The following is a 6,082-nucleotide window of genomic DNA, read 5'->3' on the forward strand; positions in this document are numbered from 1 at the left end:
GGCGGTGGCGCAACCCGTACTTGGTGTACCGCCAGGATTCGCGAATGCGCTTGGCGTCGGAGCGCCTCTCCCGTTCCTCCTCCTCCTCCTCGTCACGGGGCGGCGGGGGTTCCGCAAACCGTGTGAGGCAACCCAACGGCATATCTGGCCAGCCCCCACGTCTGATTGAGTTGTTCCCGACGACATGGCGCGTCTCCAGTGCCGGATCTGTCGCTTGTGCACGCGGATGTGTACGCAATCGGCGGGGAAAAGGATTCGGAGGGGGGAGTGAAGGGTTTCAGCCTCCATACCACCCCTCGAAATGGTTGATATATCATCCGTCGGGTGGGTGAACAGTGCCCTCTGGCCGAACAACGTATACGAGGTCTGGGGTGACCCAAAAAAGAACATAAAACCTTATATCGGCCTGACTTTTACAGATCGGGCTGATGTATTTCTGAATGAGGATGCAAAAAAGAAAAGAGACAAGGGATCAGCTAGAGTTGATCTTAGCTAGTGATGATACATATCATATGCCGCACTACCGGCGTCGTGGACGACGTATATAGCAAAGGATCTTATCTCCCTGGGGAAAATGGCAAGGGTGGGCGAGGACTACGTATATAGCAAAGGGTGCTGGATCGGTCTTCCTACTCGGTATCTTATTGTTGCCTAGCTTGTTGGAGAGGGAAAATGAAAATAGCAAAGGTGGAAAGTGGCTAGCGCTTAATTTGTGAGTGCAAGATGCTGACGATCGTTGCCGCGGTCGTGTGATCGCTTCGTGTCGTGTCGTTAGGTCAGAGAGAAAGTGGGGGTTCGTGGCAACGGATCCTGGGAGTCGGTGAAGCTGTGAGAGGACGTGGAGACTTGTAGACGAAGTTAACTTTGCAGGGCGACTAACTTTGTGATCGGGTTCCAAAAGAACTTTGTGATTCCAAGTAGTATGAGCTTTTATTGACGATGGAGGAAAGAGCTGGCACGGTAGATTTGGACCACGAGTGTACTCAAGTTTTTAAAGAAACGGTTCGCTGCAAATGGAGCTACCTAACATTGCAGATCATACTCGGAGTATAAATTTCTTTTTACCGCAAGGAGAAAACATATGTCTCGTCTCCGAAATAGGTTTTCATCCCGTTTTATAAATAAAGTTATACAACGGTCAAACCGATACAAAGTGACAAAAGGATCGTCTTAGAAAGCATATCAAAGATAAAAATACAAGAATAACCGAGCTTGCCACCGACACCAGACAAGATCGAGGGAACCAAACCTCCACGACGATGGGTGAGAAATGCAGCGCGCGGGTGTCATTGAGACCAAACGGTCAAAGATTTTCATCCGAAGCCATAGTGCAAGAAAGGTACACACAACGGCGCCCCAACAAGGTTACAACACCCGCAAGCATCGTTGCCAAAGAGCAAAGCTTTCATCGGAAAGACCTTGGCACCACTCTCGGTATCTCGGACCACCCTCCGGTGGCAAGCCAGGCCTCCGAAACACGATGTGGGACCACCCTCTGGTCTATTCCGTATTTTTTAATTTTATTTGGTACTCTTTATTTTCCGATTTTACTGGTTAAAAAGGCCCCCCCCCCCCCCCCCCCCCCCCACACACACACACCAGTTCTACCAAATCAGCATCAGGCTCCACATGAACTTGGGTACCGAATTGGCATGTCAAACAAACTGAAGAGAAAATAATCTGGCATCAGTTCGACCTCGTCAAACCTCACCAAATTATTGTTCAGTAGATCATCATCTTTACGTATTGTTTGTTGAATGTAGATGGGCTGCAACCCAGTTAGGCAGCCCATATAGTCTACAATTTCTGAAATCTCAAGGCTCATCACGTTGACAGCTTGGGACAGCCTTGGGGACAAAGTTTAGTCCCACATTGCTAGTTGTGAGAGAGTTGGAGTGGTATATAAGGGCTGCTGTTTTAGTCATTCCAAGTGAGTGAGAATAGAAGGAGCCCTCGCGCAGTCCTGCTCCTCCGCCCGCCTCGCCTTGCCTCGCCTCGTCACGCACGCACGTCGCGTTTCATGACTCGAGTTCGAGTTCGAGACACACTCAAGGAAGCCTAAATTTTTGCTTGGTGCACCAACTGAGTTGGGTACGTGTCGACCTGCATGTGCATGTTCGCCGCGTGTCTCTGGCTTCCTACGCGTGGCAACGCGGTCGGGTCGGGTCGGCTTCCCAGGCTATACAAGGAGACAGATCAGATCTAGAGAAATACACAGTTCTCAGAACTCTCTAGTTCATCTCTCTCACGAAGTTCCTTTTGCTGCGCTATTCTCTAGTCTTCCCCATCCCGGCAAATGCGTCCACAGCCGTCTGGGAGAGCAGGCCTCCGAAACTCCGTCCGTTGATATCCTGCACTGGGAGACGGGCGATAAGGTTTTTGGGGAGCGTCTCGGCGCGACTCGCTGCCGTCTCGTTCGTGCTCTTCTTCGACGGTTCGGCTGCTTCATCGACAGATCCGACTACACCATGGGCGACATCAACAATACCCATGGTGGTGGTGGTGCTTGCTTGCTGGTGCGACCTTCCCGGTCGCGATGTACTGTTTTCCTCTCCTACCTTGCACTACTACTGCTCCATGTTCGGATCGATGCATGTGCTTAGTCTGATGTGTGTGGTTAAGTATGCTTGTACATCTGTAATGTTGCTTTCGGTAATTAAACTCACACGGAAATTGCCTAATAATCCAACACTGTTGTCCGTCACATTGACAATCTATCCTGATCATATAGCCATTAGGCCATTTAGCCAGCGTGTGAAATTGTCATTTGCCAAAAGAGAAACCGAGGTTAGCAGCGCATAATCCTGAGCCTAACCCACTAGTGCTACGTACGCGGACTCCAGAGTCAGACGGCACTCCAACTCTACTCGATCTCCTTTCCCGCCGAGAGAGCAGGTGCGTCTGCCGTCGCAGGGTCGCAGCTCAAGTCAATCGCATGCACTTGGTGCTAATCGGTCGCGAAGATGGATAGATTCTCGAGACATTTCCGCTCCATTTGGCACCTCAAATCCCAATCCACACAGTCGGAAATGGATTAGATAGAACGTCGGAGCACGAAGGGCGAACGGGTGAATCAGAATGTTTTCCGAGCTATCACGGCCGGCTGCGGGCGCGGCGTCACTGTTGCATCCTCTCGCCGTCGGCCGTCCATCACTTGGTTCGTTGCGGTGTCGGCCTCTGACGTGCGCGTCCCCGATGTACCATCCTCCGTCTCTTTGCAACCTGCGTATGTGAACGAAGGACGACACATCGTCCGTCGCAACCGGGTTTTGGTGCGGCGTACGTGCAGGTACGGCCAGGACGACGGGGATGTGCACGCAAAAGTTTGTTTGCGTGCAGCAATTCATCAGAGGAATAAGAGCTGCGAGTATATCTGTCAAAGTGATCGCGACTCGGGAGCACTATCTCGACCTGTTTTGGGCGTTTCCTCCATAGTTATTTCCGGTTACTTGTTCATCTTCAGCATTCTTTATTTGTTTCAGAAGATGCATCGTGCTTGCTTTGTTTAGCTCTGCTAGCTGGGTACTACCAGTACGAGTTTCTGTGCGTGGAAGCTTGGCGCAAGCGGTGGCATAATGACTTGCTCGAGGAGAGTCTCGCTTGCTTGGAAGATTCAGCTAGAGCAGAAGTAGCAGCTCGTCGTCTCCTCAAAGCCTCCAGCGCGCGCACTTGTTCCTTTTTGGCACATGAGTTAATTCGCGGAGGATAACGCCGCGCGCGGCAAGCAAGGATCGATCGAGGAGATGAGGCCGGCGTGCGTGTACAACTGAAACTGACAGCAGGCATCTCATCCAAGCAGACACCGACGCAGTTGACGTAATGTATGGATGGATCATGGATGTAGAAACAATGAGCGCCGCTGCCGTGACGGAGATGGCAGCCGGCGGATCATGGCGACACGGCACGGCACGTTTCGGTCGTCCGGCGACGTTCCTCCGATGGTGGCTGCGCTGACCGGGACATGGACAGGTGCGTCGAGTGTGCACTGAAACCCATGGTCTGAAACGCGGCGCCGAAAGGAACTCGGCCACCCAGATGCCAGATCCTTTGCGTGCTCGATTTTCCGTCGGCCGGACTTCGAGTGATCTTCTTCTTCTAATTTTTTCCTCATATGATAAGATCGAGGAGAGGTCAAGGATGAGAGCTCAGGAGGCGGCCAGGCGGGGCAAGATCATTCATCTAAAGTTATATATGATGCCCCCCATAGGGGGCCTCTGAGGCTATCCACGCATGCCCCGCGTCGTGGGAGGGATGGGCGTTTGCCTTGTTTTGGCTCCACCGGTTGGACCACGTGGCGCAATAGAATTGGCTCAGCTGAGGGAAAATGAGACAAAACCGGCACCAGTGAAACCCTAGGCCAATCGCGAGCGCATCCTCCTCAGTTGCAGCCGCCACCCACGTTCCTCTCTCCCTCCCCCATCCGCAGCTCGCCCTTGTGCTCCGCGTAGCCACCGCCAACCCTCCTCTCGCCTCCTCCCTCCTCCCTGCCCCTTCTATTCCCCGCCCCTGACCTCGAGCGGAAGAGGAGACAACACGACAGGAGGCTGCCATGGTGCGGGCGACGGGGCAGCACATGCTCCTCCCGGCGACGAGGACGAGCAGCGTGGAGGAGGAGATGGCGCGGCATGTGGCACTGAGCCGGCAGCGATGAGAGAGGAGGAGAATGTGAAAGAAGGGGAGGGGCGTTGTGGGATGGAGGAGGAGGAGTTTGCGGCGCGGAAGAAACATGGGCAGAGCACAACGCGAGCAAAATAGCTCGGCTCGCTCGCCTTCCGGACGCTGAGCAAGCCCATCTATGGCCATCTCAAGCACCAGCCGACCAGATTCATCATCGGCCTAACGCACGCAGGTGACCCTCGCCTCCGTTATTTTACCCACCTGTGAACTCGTCCGTACGGATTCGATCCCCTTTTCTTTAGCGATGTTTGGATTGTAGCAAGTACGTATGTATGTCTACCGGCTGGTTCTTGTTGCTACCCCCAAGTTTGGGCTGGTCTATAGTTCATATCCAGTACGTTTCGGGGGATTTGAGTGGGCGTTCTTCCTTGCTTGTTGGGAATCTTTGTTTATGATTTAAAGCAGAGGGACGTGGATGATGAAATGCTTAAGAGAAAGAAAAAAAGCATGAGGGTCTGGGTTAGGTTCTTGTTGGCTTGTTCCTGATATATAGCATTGGTCCGATATGTGTGGAATTGGCGATTTAGTTCTCCGTGTTCTATGATGATGGCATCATGCCATTAGGGATGTTGTGGAAGGAATAGACTTGGGTGATTTTTGGAGAATTATTATGATAATACTATAATAGATAGTTGTTGTGCACACATGCTTTAGTTGTGGGTATTAGACTTTTGTATTACAGATTATGTAGATGATTTTCTGGGTAACAAACTGGAGGGACGAGGTGGTGCGAGCTGGTAATGCGTAGATTGATGAGGAGCTCTGTCACCATCTCCAGAGTTCTCCCATCTACATGGTTGTGAGTGCATTCACCCAATATTGAGGTTCCTCTCTCTCTGGCCGTCTGGGTCGCTGGACGGCCGTCCTCATGTAATGGAAAGCCGGAGCGGAAACTTCTGTATATTAGTGTGTTATGAAAGAAGAAGAGGTGTAAACTTACCTACGGTAATACCTACATTGCTATGAAATTTGGTATGTTCTAATGCCTATTGATTTATTGGTGCATGATTTTGAGTCCTCTTTAATTTATTTGATCAGGTCTGTTATGGAAGAAGAACATGAAGTTCTATAGAAGATTAGGCCTAATCTTCATGTTCTACATGTAGTGGTAGAACTTTTCCCCTAAACCGTAGTGCAAGCTAGATATCTTTATTATTGTTCAAAGAAAAATACTCTTGCATTCCTCTCATGTTTCTCAGGTTCTCTTCCAACTTATATTTGCTGGCTATTGTCTATAAACCCTAATCGGTATTTTTGGTAGTATTATGTGGAGTCCCTGCTCAACAGTGTGCTCCGGAGCTCTGCGCCACGACCGACAAAGTGGGAGACATGCAGCACTGCAAAAAGATGTGTCAATTTAACTTCTAAGTTAGAGTGGGTGAACTTTATTACTTTTTATAGCAAA

Source organism: Lolium rigidum, chromosome 3 (assembly GCF_022539505.1).
Source record: "Lolium rigidum isolate FL_2022 chromosome 3, APGP_CSIRO_Lrig_0.1, whole genome shotgun sequence".
Classification (NCBI taxonomy): Eukaryota; Viridiplantae; Streptophyta; class Magnoliopsida; order Poales; family Poaceae; genus Lolium; species Lolium rigidum.